Source organism: Rhamphochromis sp. 'chilingali' (genome assembly GCF_963969265.1).
Source record: "Rhamphochromis sp. 'chilingali' genome assembly, chromosome: 1".
NCBI classification, from domain to species: domain Eukaryota; kingdom Metazoa; phylum Chordata; class Actinopteri; order Cichliformes; family Cichlidae; genus Rhamphochromis; species Rhamphochromis sp. 'chilingali'.
In genome coordinates this window covers 43306625-43321888 of record NC_137929.1, presented here as the reverse complement: position 1 = coordinate 43321888, position 15264 = coordinate 43306625, and the positions used below count along the sequence as shown (strand labels likewise).

The 15264-nt window shown below is 43.0% G+C and overlaps 1 long non-coding RNA gene across 1 annotated transcript; it reads left to right on the top strand.

The window, feature by feature from the left end:
• The first annotated feature begins 11797 nt into the window (after window positions 1–11797).
• On the top strand, window positions 11798–12486 carry LOC308400199. Its single transcript, XR_013972336.1, has 4 exons — window positions 11798–11858; window positions 11977–12065; window positions 12182–12293; window positions 12374–12486. It is a non-coding gene; the product is annotated as an uncharacterized lncRNA (long non-coding RNA).
• Window positions 12487–15264: the final 2778 nt, after the last annotated feature.

The following is a 15264-nucleotide window of genomic DNA, read 5'->3' as shown; positions in this document are numbered from 1 at the left end:
GTCCGTCAAATGAGATAAATTCTGTTCCTTCTAGTATATGTTCTAAATATTTGATTCCTTTACCACTCCAATCTGAAAAGTTTATCATATTATTGTTTTGTAATATGTCAGGGTTGTTCCAGATAGGTGTACGTTTGCATGGGATTAATGAAGACGCCGTCAATTTTAGAAACTCCCACCACGCTGTCAGAGAAGAGCTGATGTTGATGCTTTTAAAGCATTCATGTCGTTGGATGTTTGAGCTGATAAATGGTAGGTCTGAGATCTCTAGATTGTTGCAAAGTGCTTGTTCTACATCTAGCCAAGGTTCATCTAAGAGGGTATGTTTTAGCCATCCTGAGATAAACTGAAGCCTGTTAGCTAAGAAGTAGTGCTGAAAGTTAGGCAGTTCTAGTCCTCCTTCATCCTTGGTCTTTTGTAGTGTTTTTAAGCTTATACGTGGGGGTTTATTTTTCCAAAGGAATTTGGACATATATGAATCTAGAGATCTGAACCAATCTTGTGGTGGTTTAGTTGGGATCATTGAGAATAAATAATTTATTTTTGGTAAGACCATCATTTTTATAGCGGCAACCAATCAAACAAGAATTTATTCTGGATCCAAGGGAAATTTGGAGGTTTATATGGAGGTTAATAACCCAGATCCTTCATCTAGTATTCAGGTGTTTGCAGCTCATGGTATTCTATGGGATCTTCAGAGAGGCACACTCTCCCAATTTGGAGGGGCTGTATGGGCTCATATTGTGGTCATAAATATTTTGTACTTGTAAATCAGGATTTGTATGTGTAAAAGGAATTTGCGTGTGTGTAAAAAAGATTTGTGTGTGTAAAAATAATTTGTGCGTAGAAATGACAGTCTTCACTAGTGGGGATACTTACACAGCTTTCTTCTTTATGAATTAGCATACATGTTTTTATTGAGCATTTGAAGAACCAGCAAAAAAAAACAGAAACTCTTGTAGAGGACATAAAGTCAGAGATGGACAAGGAGCAGGTGCATCTAGTACAGGTAGAGCTGCTGCAAAAACCCACAGAGCTCAGCAGCCAGCGCAACAAATTCTGGATCCTTGGCTTTTAGTTAGCATTAGCAGCACATGCTGCGTCCGATGTGAAAGGACTTTATGCTGTGCACTGTGACTCACAGCAATGCTCCCGGGTAGGGCTGGGCAAAATGATTATTTTCCTAATCGATGAATCTAGCGATTAATTTTTCGATGCATCGATTAATCTAACGATTAATTTTTCAATCAGATTCGATTTCGATTTGATTCGATTATCAATTATTTCCCCATTATTTGACTTGTATAGCAATTTCACATTTACTTTCACTTTACTAAAATAAAGTTGTAGTAGTCGTACAATCTTATATAAGAGATAGCATTTAACAAGAAATGAAATATGCAAACATATATAAAATTGAGGAAAAGTTAACAAAACATTTAAAATAAATAGCAACAATGGTGTCTTTAAACAAACAAAATGTAACATTCACTTTGATATCTGCAAAAAAGTGCTCTTCATTCACAAAACAAAATCCATTTTGTTCCCGTTTCTCACATTTCTGTGTGTGTGTTTGAGTTCAATCATCAATCATGTTAATTACATGAAGTAGTTATGGATTGTAGTAGTTATGCATTGGAGATTTAATAATAATAAAATCCACAGTAAAATTGCAGTACAATCTTCTGTTTTTAACAAAAAATTAAATGTTGTGGAAAACAAATATGAATAAAGGAAATCATAGCAAAAAATTAATAAAATATAAACAGCAACAATGGCGTCTTTGAACAAATAAAATGTAACATTCACTTTGCTCTCTGCAAAAAAAGTGCTCTTCGTTAACAAAATATCCATTTTGCTGCCTTCTCTTCTATTTTTGTGTGTGTGTTCAATCACGTTCATCACATGAAGTAGTTATGCATTGGAGTGGAGGAATGTTAGCATTTCTACATGCTCAGCAGTCAGGCTTGCCCTTTTTTTTGGTGACAATGTTTCCAGCAACTGAAAAAAGCCTTTCAGATGGTGTTGATGTGGCAGGTACAGCCAGATATGATTTGGCTAAAGTAGCTAGTGTGGGGAATCTTGTTGCATTATTCTTCCATCATGTAAGGGGGTCATTATCCCTTGGAATAGGGGCTTCCCCAAAATACAACAATACTTCTTTCCTCACTGCCTCATTTTCTCCATCCCCAACCTGGTCAGTGTTTTCATTAAAATCTTCCTCCTCAGAATCTGTACCCAATAAAGTGTCCAACACAGATCTCTTCTTTGTTGGGGGACTTGCTGAGGCTTCCTGTCCCACATGTTCCTGCTCTAACTGTGATCTCTGCTCCCTTTTGAGATCAAGTGCCTCCCTCTGTATTCTTGCTTGCAGTTTCAGAGCATCTTCTGGAGAAAGGAATTTCAGTTTACGAAAACGTGGATCGAGGGCAGCAGCAATGAGTGACACATTTTTCCAACCTGCTTTAAATGCAGATACTTCTGGCTGCGACCTATACAAGATTTCCTCTTCTGCACAGTTCTGGAAAGAGTTCACTGCAGCAGAATCAAATGATTTGTTTTGGGTGGATTTCAGGAGACCTTTCAGCAGGGGGGGAAGAACAGAGACTGTGACATAAGACTGTCCACTGAGAACATTAGTGGCTTGCTCATAAGGCTTGAGCACCTCCTTCAATTCATCCAGAAGAATCCACTGATCATTTTTTCAGATCTAGGTACTGTTTCCCACGCTGTGTGACTTCTGGATCTGAAAGCGTCGCAACCACTGGCCATCTCTGTTCCAACAGACGTTCAATCATGTAGTATGAACTGTTCCATCTGACAGTGACATCCTGGATTAGTTTATGCTCAGCTGTACCCATCTGTTTTTGCTTCTGCTTAAGTTTGGTGCTAGCTGGCTCACTTTTCCTGATGTGCTTTACAAGGCCCCGTGCAGCTGATAGTGCCTTATCAATCTTGGGGTCTTTCAGTGCATAATTTACAACCAGTTGAAGTGTATGCCCGGCAAACCGATAGGACACCACTCCAAACTTCTCTTTCAGGATGTCAAGAGCTGAAACTATGTTACTTGCATTATCATGCACAATGGCAAGGACATTATGCAAGGAAATGTGGAATTTTTCTGCCACCTTCTCCACCCAGGAGGCAAGGTTTTCTGCAGTGTGGCGCTCTTCAACTGGCAGTGTTGCTAAATTGAAGGAGAGAAGATCCCAATTGTCATTAATGAAATGACAAGTTACCCCTAAATAGGACTCTGTGACCAGACTTGTCCAAGCATCAGTGGTAAGGGAGATTTTGGATGTGGCCTTTTTTAGTTAATTCCTTAGTTTCTCCACAGAAGTTTCATACTTTCTCTCTATCATGCTTGCAAAATGACGCCTAGACGGCAGAGTGTAACCTGGTTGGAAAGTGGTCAGCATTTCTTTGAATTCCTCACCTTCAACCACAGCAAGTGGTCTCATGTCTTTTAAAATCATAGATAAGACGCTCTCGGTAAGTACAGCCACCTCCTGGGGGGTGCATAGTGTACTTCTTCTCTGACAGTAGTCCTCCAGACGTCAAAAGCGTATAGTGTAGCTTTTATTTTGGAAAGAGCCATTTCTCTGTAATAAACTCTCTTTTCCAAAGATGAGTGATTTCTCGATCAGATAGATTTATTTTTTTTATTATTTTGTTGTTTCAGCAACATTAAATTTAAAAACTGTACCTTTGAGTTAAAATATATATTTATACTTTTAATAAATGACAAATTAAAAAGGCATGAACATTTTTTTGTATCGAAAAAATATCGAACCGTGACACCAAAATATCGAACTGAACCGAACCGTGAATTTTGTGTATTGTTGCACCCTACTATCTATCTATCTATACCATGTATGTGCCTCACTGTTATGCCATGTGCCTTCATAGCATAACAGTAAGAGATTAATGATAATCACCATCACCGTTTAGCAGGTGGTGTATTATCTTTGTTAACATTTTTCCTGTGGCCAATTCGCTGTCTCACATTTTTGTCTTTCTCCGATTTTGATAAGGGATGATCAAAACGAGTCGGAATGCGCCTGCGCGCATTCCGACTCGTTTTGCCAGCATGGGCCAGAAATAAAAACCAACTAAACAGCAGCTGCTACATGTTACTGCTAAGCATCTTAAATGATTTTTGCATTTACGGAGGTTGGGTGTTTATCTCTGTCTATGAGTGAGTGTATGTCTACGTGGATTGGGGGGGGGGGGGGTGTCTGGATGAATTAAAGGGTAAAAACCAGCGTTAGTAAAAAAATTGAAAACTTATGGTGGTTTGTCTTTTTCAGAAGCTGCTCCTGGATGTCATCGTTTGAGGTGCTGGTGCATAGCCGTCGTGCTTTTATGATAGGCCATGTCCACCTCACAAAGCCGGCAAATGACTGATTTGCTTTGTTTTCGGTTAAAATAGCCCCTTATTGTAGAACTGTTCGGGTGGAGTGGTTTAAGTCAACTGCGACTGCCTGACTAATGTTTTTATGTCGACATATTTTACGCGTTGACGTAATCGATTACGTCGACACATTGTCCCAGCCCTACTCCCGGGTCAGCCCTGACTTTGTGTTAAACTAATCCTAAAGTAATAATGGTATTTCTAACCATTGATATACCACAACTTTATCCTTTCAGCAGCTACTGAAAGTTAGGGGACCTAGCTTCTATGGGATATTTATATAGAGATCCTCCAGCTTCAAACTCTATTACCCTTCAAGAACCTGCAGTTCAAAAGCACCCCTCCGACAGCCAAACCCATCAATTCTCTGATTGGATAGTTAAATTTGTGATTGACATGACATTGACCAATGAAATAAAAGGGTCAAAAATTATTTTTAAACATATAAATCCTGATGTGCAAGTATAAAACTGATTTACAAGTACAAAATATTTATGACCACAATTTGAACCCATAGGACTGAGGCAGTGCTGGGAGAAGGATCTGGGAATTCAGATTTTAGAGGATAGTTGGAGGAAGCTGGTTTAATCGTGGTGTGTTTGCTCACATGAAGCACAGTCTCAGCTTATCCAATACAAGTTGCTTCACAGAAATTACTGGACTCCCAGTAAGCTAGTCAGGTTGAAGTTTGCTGACAATGACACCTGCTGGAAATGTCAGGAGGAAGCCGGGACCCTAGTTCACATGTTGTATGCATACTGGAAAAATGATTACTTGTGGTATGGGATCATTAACCTTGTGAACAATCTTTTTAATCTTAACCTTTCTAAGTCTCCAGCTTTGTGTGTCCTGGGTCTGTTACCTGACAGCAGTATTCTCACTAGAAAACAGAGACTATGGGTGCGTTTGCCTTTCATAACAGGATGCAGGATAATACTGAGGCGCTGGAAGTCATCTAGCCCCTGTTGTTTTAGGGAATGGTCGGAACAAATGTCCAGGATGGCATTATATTGTGGTGAGCTCAGACAAGGAGGAGACGGAGGTATTGTTTGGTCTTGCTTCCCGTGAGCTAGCCAGGGAGCACAGCCGTTTATTGACATCTGCAGAAGAACACAGCCGCTAGCTAACTGCTCAGCGCGGCAACAGCACAGCAACAACAATAACAACACACAGGGTGCCCTCTGACCCCGGAAGGACATGCCGTCGCAGCGAGAGGGCGTCACCCGTCACTATGGCAACATAAACAAAACATAACTGTACAAACAGAACCCCGAACAGCCCTTACCCGCTACATAGCCCCCACCTAAGGGGTCAGTCGTCCCCGACGACCCCATTACCCCACACAAAGTCCTGCAAATGTCCAGGTGCCTTCTTTTGGTGCACCGGCCGGTCACGACCGGCGTGGGAAAAGTCACTCGGGTCAGAACATGGGGTGCCACCATCATCCCCTGCCCCGGGGTCTGCAGGAGCGAGCGGTCGGTACGCTGAGAGCCTGTCACGGTGCAACACCACCATGCGCCCCGGGCCCGACATGCGGATACGGTACACCACGTCTGTTAGCCGCTCCACGACCTCCGCCGGCCCTTGCCAGTGACTGCAGAGTTTGGGGGACACTCCTCTCTTCCGAACCGGGCAGTACACCCAAACCTTGTCGCCAGGCATGAAAACCCCCCCTCGGCACTTGGTGTCGTAGGCTCTTTTCTGTCGTACTCCGGCCTGGGCCTGGCGGGTGTAGTCATGAACCACCTGCAGCCGCTCCCTCAGCCTCCTGTAGTAGTCCATCTCTGGCCCACCATCAATCTCCGGCTCGGGGGGGACCCGAACACCAGATCCACAGGTGTCCGGAGCTCCCGTCCAAACATCAGAGCGGCAGGTGTGCACTGGCTGGACTCCTGCACCGCAGTCCGATACGACCAAAGGACCAGGGGCAGATGTCGGTCCCAATCCCGCTGGTGGCGGCTGGTGAGAATGGCGAGCTGGGTGGCCAGCGTGCGGTTGAAGCGCTCAACCAAGCCATCGCTTTGTGGGCAGAGCGGTGTGGTTCTTGTCTTCTCCACCCCCAGTCGTCGGCAGATCTCCCCGAAGACCTTCGATTCGAAGTTACGCCCCTGGTCACTGTGGAGCTCAGCCAGGACCCCAAAACGGGTGAACATCTCCTCCACCAGCTTCTCGGCCGTCGTCGTTGTGCTCTGGTCCGGCACCGCGTAGGCCTCTGGCCACTTCGTGAAATATTCCATAGCCACCAACACATACCGGTTCCCTGACTCTGTGACGGGGAAAGGCCCTAGGACGTCCACTCCCACTCTTTCCATTGGGGCCCCCACCAGGTACTGCTGAAGGGGGGCAGTGGAGCGTTGAGTTGGGCCCTTCTGTGCCGTGCAGGTGTCACAGCAGTGCACATGAAGTTCCACATCCCGTCGACAGCCAGGCCAGTAGAACCGTCCCCTGAGGCGGCGGAGAGTTTTGGCGTTCCCATAGTGTCCTGCCCCCACCGAGCCATGGACCAGCTCAAGCACCTGCGACCACAGCGACCGAGGCACCAACAGCTGCAGGAGACCTCTGCCCTGACCGGGGGCCCGCCATCTCCGGTACAGGAGGCCGTCGTGGGTCTCCAGATTGTTGTGGTGGGAGTAGTAGGCCTTCACCTGGGGCTCCTGTCCCAACACCCCCGTCCAGGCGGGGCGTTGCGCCGCCTCCAGCCAGGCCCCCACCTGAACCAACGTCGCGTCGGCCTCCTGCTCCCGCTTCAGCTGCTGCGTTGTCAATGGGAGCCACCCCCAGCACCTCCTGGGCCCGCTCCTCCTGTCGCAGGCAGTAGCGGCACTCGACGGCTACGCAGGGCCGTCTGGAGAGGGCATCAGCGTTGCCATGCTGTCAACCTGCCCAATGCTGGATCTCGAAGTCATAGCCCTGAAGGACCTCCAGCCAGCGGGCCACCTGCCCTTCTGGGTGTTTGAAGTTCAGGAGCCAAGTCAGAGATGCATGGTCAGTGCGCAGGAGGAACCGGCAGCTGTGCAGATATGGCTGGAAGTGCTGCACCGCTAGCACTACGGCCAGCAGCTCCCGCCGGGTCACGCAGTAGTTCCTCTCGGCTCGCCCCAAGGCACGACTGAAGTACGCAGCCACCCATTCTCCAGCCTCGTCCTGCTGGGAAAGGACCGCCCGACTCCTACATTGCTAGCATCAGTGTCCACAATAAAAGGTTGCCGGGCGTCAGGGTAGGCCAGGACTGGGGCTCTGGTGAGGGCCTCCTTCAGCTGTGCAAAAGCCGCAGCACAGGCCTCCCCCCCAGCCAAACAGCTGCCCCTTGTCAGTCAGGCGGTGGAGGGGGCTGGCCATTGTCGCGAACCCCTTGATGAACCGACGGTAGTAGGAGGCTAGGCCCAGGAAGCTCCGCAGTTCTTGGACGTTCGAGGGAGTCGGCCAGTCCCGGACCGCAGCCACTTTTGCGGGGTCAGTGGCGACACCTCGATCACATGGCCCAAGAACGTGGTCTCTCTCGCCAACAGCCGGCATTTCGCGGGGTTGAGCCGCAGCCCAGCTCGTCGGATGGCACTCAAGACCTCGCTCAGGTGAGACAGTGCACTGTCGAAGTCGCCACCATGCACCAACAGGTCATCCAGGTACACAACGCAGCGGCTACGAGGGATATCCACGAGCACCCTCTCCATCAGCCTCTCGCCTTGTAATCGGAAGGTTGCCGGTTCGAGCCCCGGCTTGGACAGTCTCGGTCGTTGTGTCCTTGGGCAAGAAACTTTACCCGTTGCCTACTGGTGGTGGTGTCCGGTGTTCTGGGAATTTCTCCTACCCCGTAAACCGTCCTACCCGTTGTTCCTGAGCATGTGCGCGCATGCGCACAACACAAAAAGGGAAGCTAAGCGCATCCGGCTGTGATTTCACGCTACTCCATTGTCATATTTGCAGGAGAATAGGTAAGTAGTAAGTATTAGTACTTTTTATTGACGTTGATACTTGATTTTTTTTTTAAGCCTTTGTGATTGTTTGTCAATATTAAAGTGAAGTCGCTATCTGCTTTCTGCACAAAACTGTCGAATTTGCAGATTCGGTGAAGTCTGCTGCCAAGTTACTGGACACGTGGTATTTGCACAACACTTTTGAGTCCGCAGCTTCGGTGTTTTAAGGCTGTTTCGGTAATGTCGTTATTTAATAAGTTAAATTATTTGCATTGTCAACTGCACATATTGAAGCTCATAAGAAAATGTTTACTGACATTCGTAGATATGGAGAAGAAGTGGGAAGAGATTTACGCGTTCATTTCTGCGGGCTCCTACCCTTCAGGATATGACCAGGCTCAGAGGCAAAACCTCAGAAGATATGCCTCAAAATTCAAACAAAAGGGTCAGTAATTTATTGTTAATACTAACAACTCATATATGTGATTAAATTAATTTCTAAATATATATTGTTTTACTGCAGATGGAGAACTCTTTGTTGGAACCAGAAGAGTAGTAAAAACCATGGATGATGCCAGGAAGATATTTCATGAGTTTCATTCATCTCCAATTGGAGGACACACTGGCACACACAAAACGCTAAATGCAGTGTATTCCAGATTTTACTGGTTTGGTATGACAGTTGACATTAAAACATGGGTATGTATTAACTGTTTGTACTGTTGTTAAATAGTGTTTAAAATAAGCAATTTTTTTGATATCAGTTAAAAGAGAAACTGTACACTTGCAAAATATAAATAAATATGGTTAATTAGTGACATTACAGTAATAACCTGTAGGCCTGGCAGAGATTTGAAGACACGCACACAAACTATTGTTGCTAAATATTTTATTCGTTAGAGAATATGTCATTACCGGTAAGTGTTTTTTATTTTTTGTTTTTTACAAATGAGAATGTTGAACATTTACGTGAACTCCATAAATATTTTTACCTTAAAGATTCTGGAATGTGACCAGTGTCAAAAAGTTGGGAAACCACTGACTGCTGTGCAACCGTTACAGTGTATTCAGGTAAATATTATGCCCCGTTTACCCATCAAACTATGTTTGTAGCTCATATTCATAAAGGCAGGAGGCTTTGCCAACTAATTTTAACCATCAATGTTAATGTGTACATTATACAAATTGTTATTCAAATTATTTATTTGTCCTTGATAGGTGTCTGAAGTGTGGGAACTTATTGGTATAGATCTTACTGGACCTCTTCCTAAAACTTCAAGCGGCTTCCAGTATATACTTACTGCAACTGACTACTTTTCAAAATGGGTTGAAGCTTTCCCATTAAAAACAAAATCTGCATCTGAGGTAGCCCAGCACTTGTGCTCCATTATATATAGACATGGCTGCCCCAAAAGGATTTTGTCAGACCAAGGCAGAGAGTTTGTGAATGAAGTAAGTGTTAAATAATTTTCAGTTACCGGTACATTTTTTAACTTTACTTCACTGGGGTCAAAGATTTTTTTCTTGTGTGCTTGTATAAGAAGTATAACCTTGTCCTTATCTGTTGAAGCTCAACTCTGATCTTTGCAAGTTATTGCAAATTGAAAGAAGTGTCACAGCAGCATACCATCCACAGACCATCTGTGGATGGTATGTTGTCATTGGTCTTTTCATCTCATCTCAACATAAAAAGGTATGCCTAATTTTTATCTATCAGTTTTTAATAACATTACTTATGTTATTCAAACTTAATTGTTACTTAATAATTTATTAATTTCTTTACTTCTAATTAAACTTTCTGTCTTACTTACTGTGTTTACATATTTCTATGCCTGCATTTAGAGCCCTCCGAAAACTGGTGAATGACCAGCAGAATAACTGGGATCTGTATCTAGAGCCCACCCTGTTTTCACTTCGGTCAAAAGTACACACCACAACAAAATACACACCTTTTTTTCTGATGTATGGAAGAGAAGCAGTATTTCCATCAGAAGTGCCTGCTCAAGTGCCGGTGAGTGTTTGTCAAATTCTTTCTATGTTAGAACAAAGAATTGAAACCATTTAAGAAAAAAACCCAGTAATGTCTTTATGAATATGATATCATCTTGTTTTAATTGCTAATATCTACAAAATTTTAGATTTCCAACATCATTCTGCCAGACGACAAAAGGTACAGTGACTATGTACAGTCTGAAAGTGAAGCACAACATGCAGTTAAAGAAACTGCACAAGAAAACATTGCGAAGTCACAAGACAAGCAAAAGGTTGCATACGCCAAGCGGGCCCTGAAAAAGTACAAAAATGTTGTGTACAATGTAGGGGATCAAATTCTGCTTCTAAATATGAGGAAACGTGGGCGAAAAGGAGGAAGACTTGAACCGGATTTTTCAGGTCCCTACACAATTGATGACTTCAGTGGAAAATGTGTTAGACTGAAAAACGCTGAGGGAAATACTTTAAAAGGTCTATACAGTATTGACCACATTAAACCCTATAGAACAAGCCACCCTGTCAAGTCTCAACTCCAACTGAACCTGTTGAGAGTAGCCCATCTTCTGAGATGTGGCCTTGCAGTCCTCAGCATCATCATGAAGCGCTGCAAAATAACAGATCCTCTGTCATTCAGTTTGCACCAAAAATAGCTCAGGTAAAATCAGTCCAAGCACCAGAAGAGCTTGTACCAGTGATCCCCCAGAAACCCAGCACGCAAGAAAAAGGTGGCATAGCTAAAAATCTCATTCTGACCGGTTGGTCAATTGTTGCCAGTTTGGCTAGTCAAATGGATAGAATGTTTTATTTTTTTCTCCCTTCTTGCTAATTTTGACCTGTTGGTCCAATTTTGGCTAATTTCTGATTTACATAAAGCTACTCCCCTCTGGCATGTTTATGTTGTTGGCCCGTTGGCCCTTGTCTGCTTGTGGCCTGTTGGCCCTTGTCTGCTTGTTGGCCATTGACCGTGATTTTCAAATGGCAACTGTTATTACTAAAGAAACTTATCATATTTTGTTTTGTAGTGAAGTGGCTTTGGGCTGCAAAAGACACCGGGCGTGTGGAGGCAGTCGTTGGGCCATACAAATTGTATGACTCTTCTTTTCGCACACTGGAGGATAGTGGGTGGCTTTCTGATGAGGTAAGTGAAATAATCATTTTTGGTCCTAGTGGTGGTCTGTAAAAATAATCTTCTTTTAATCCAAACAGGTCTTTGATGCATACCTGCACTGCCTCATTAAGAAACAAAAGGCAAGTAAGAACGTATGCCGGTTATTTCACAAAGGTATTTTATACAATTTTGTAATCTTTTTAAAAAAAAAAAAAATCTTGCATTTTTCAGAAACCCGTGCAACCTCTCTGTTTTCTGGGAAGTTTAAATGTGTCAGCAAGGTAATGTAGATGTTATATTGGTTATATAGTGTATGCTATGTAAATAAATCTAAACCTTTTATAAACTTAAAAATATTCCACAGATGTTGTTTCCGGCTGAGGACATTTGGTTGTGCCCACTGAACTCTGGTGCACACTGGATCCTTGTGGTACATGTTCACACCTCATGTGTTTTTTCTCTTTTTTTGTTTTACTGTTATTTTTAGCAGCATATTCTTATAAGTGAGTGTAATACACATATTCTACTAAATACAATTTTTATTTTAGGTTGTCAAAATCTCCTCACAATCTGTACTGCTGTTAGACCCTCTTGGAAATGAAGGTTGTTATGAAAGGAAAGTTATGCGTAACTGGAGGTATTCATCATTCATTAATTATCTGTTTTAGGTTGTTTGGTTTGTGGGTTTTTTTTTTCTTTTTATTTAGAGCAAAATGCTGGCTACATTTTAAAAACTTGTTTTGTTTTTATTAGGAATTTTCTGAAGATGAAAGGAAAGGAAGAGTCCCGAGTGGATTGGAAAATGGAGACTCTGCCACACAACAAGCAGATGGACTCCAGCAGTTGTGGAGTTTTAGTGTTGAAGGTATTTAATAAGCAATTGTATTTAATGTATTTAACTAGAATTAAGTTAATCAATTGCAATTACTGCAACATATTTTACAGTTTGCCGAACACTACCTTCTGAGTGGAGAGGTTACTAGGGTGCTGTCCACTCCAGAAGCCATTGGGCTGCACCGCACTGAAATTGCTTGCGAACTGCTAGAACATCAAAGTAAGTTGAGTCATGTGCTTTTGTATTGCAATAGCACTTTCAGTTTTGTTTAAAACTGTTAGGTTTAATGTCAGTGTGTTTCTAGGTAATGCTGTGTAGTTTGTTCCATGCTGGAAGCCGATCCTGAGTCCAGTATGATTGAAATGGTAAAACAAATAAACCACAAATGCAATATACAGTGGCTTGCAATAGTATTCGGCCCCCTTGAACTTTTCCACATTTTGTCACATTACAGCCACAAACACAAATCAATTTTAATTGGAATTCCACGTGAAAGACCAACACAAAGTGCTGTACACGTGAGAAGTGGAACAACAATCATACATGATTCCAAACAATTTTTACAAATGAATAACTGAAAAGTGGGGTGTGTATAATTATTCAGCCCCCTGAGTCAATACTTTGTAGAACCACCTTTATCTGCAATTACAGCTGCCAGTCTTTTAGGGTCTGTCTCTACCAGCTAGAGACTGGTAAAGACATTGGTCTTTCACGTGGAATTCCAATAAAATTGATTCATGTTTGTGAATGCAATCTGACAAAATGTGGAAAAGTTCACGGGGGCCGAATACTTTTGCAAGCCACTGTAGTAATTATTTTCTCATCAAATTCATAATGTTGGTTAACACACTTACACCCCCCCCCCCCCCCCCCCCCCCTTCTCCCTCTTCAGGTGCAGTGCGAGTTTTGTTCCAGATGGGCACATTTTGGATGTGCTCAATATGAGAGCAGCCTGGTCAAGTACCTGTGCGACAAATGTGCATAATTTGTACACTGTTTCTTTTTCAGTTCTTTCTCCCTGTGTTCTGTTGGATCTATAAATGTCAAATATATGTATCTGTAAATATATTCAGTAAATATATACTGTAACTATAATGGAGTGAGTTCATTGTCAAAGTTTATATAGTCAGGTGTTCCAATCACTTCAGTGGTGACAGCTGTATAACTTAAGCACCTTGGCATGCAGACTGCTTCTACAAACAAGTGCCAAAACATGCTACCTTTGTTATTATAAAGTAGAAGCATAATTCTGACAGGAAGAATTATGTGCCAAAACATGCTACCGTTGTTATTATAAAGTAGAAGCATAATTCTGACAGGAAGAATTACGTGCCAAAACATGCTACCTTTGTGAATGTGACCTACAAGCACACTTTAATGGGTAAAAAGAAGTGTCAAACCGAACTGAATATCAGCTACAAACATACTCTGATGGGCAAAGTTAAGTGGCAAACCATCATACCTACTTAAATTTGTGCTGGAATTATTGTTTGGCAGCAGAAATGTGCATAAATTACATACAGTAGGACATTTTGCCAAAGTAGGACAGTTTGTCATATGGCAGCGTAAAATTATCCTACTGGTAGGACGTTTTGCCAAAGTAGGATGGTTTGTCAGAACACCGGCAGCCTCGCCTCTGTCAGTGCGCCCCAGGGTGGCTGTGGCTACAATGTAGCTTGCCATCACCAGTGTGTGAATGTGTGTGTGAATGGGTGGATGACTGGAAATGTAAAGCGCTTTGGGGTCCTTAGGGACTAGTAAAGCGCTATATAAATACAGGCCATTTACCGTTTATTTACCATTTTGTTTACTGTGTCACGGTCTACAGAGGCAGGCCGTGCGGTGGTGTGTGTAATGGACCCAGGAGCGTACACAAGTGAGTAGACGGGAGTGAGTTTAACAGAAAGCGAGCCTTTAATATGACTGAAGACCAGGAATACAAACACAGCAGGGATAGCGTGGCTAAACTATAACTAAACTGGGAAAACTAATACTGTGACAAACTAAGAGAACTCTGAGACGAAGATGATCACAAAAAGACTGATCGTGAAAACATGGGGGTGAGAACACAGACGACGCGACACAGACTACATGAAACACAGAGACTAAACACACAAGAGGGATGATCAGGGGAAGTGGCCACACATGGGAACACAGCTGACACAGATAAACATAACAAGACATGGCAGGAGTAAACAACACTGACGGGAGACTGTCAAAGTAAAACAGGAAGTACACAGAGGTGCAAACAGGAGGAGAGAGAGAGCACGGGCATAGTGGGCTGGGGAAACATGGAATGAAACACAAGGAGGGGAGATGAGGGCTCACAGATACATAGAGGGGCACACAGGGGATAAAAGTCACAAGGGGAAGTCAAATAAGGAACAACATAATAGGACAACTCAGGAAACATGACCTAAATAAGGAACGAAATACAAAAATACAAGAAACTAAGAATACTGGGCCCACATGGCCCAGGACCATGACATATTGTGTTTGTGTCGATTTTGAGTTGACAGGAATCTGATGGAGAGAACAAACACAATCCAGTCGTAGTTACTGATCCATCATCTGTTCATTGATTGACACTGATTGACACATTTTGGAGATGTTAGCTCTTTATACAATAAAGTTACAGCGGGATACAAATAACATCAGGCTGATCCTGCCACAATTTGTTCCCCGGTTCAAATCACGGACAAACAGTATCCCACAGTTGTTTATGTTTTTAAACCCATTTTGCACAGAGAGGCATTTTTTGAAACATGCATTGATAGCAATGTTGAATATTATTACACATGAAAAAACACAACTAGACGTAAAATAATCACACCGTGACGCTTCTGCCTTTTTAAATGGAGGGACAGTAACTGCGTGTTTATATGTAAACTGTAAAACCTGCAGATAGTCAGATTAACAGTATTTTGTCTCTATCTGCCATTCTGAAATTCATCTCATGTAAACAATAACGTGGCGCACAGCATGACGTGAAAAAAAGGCA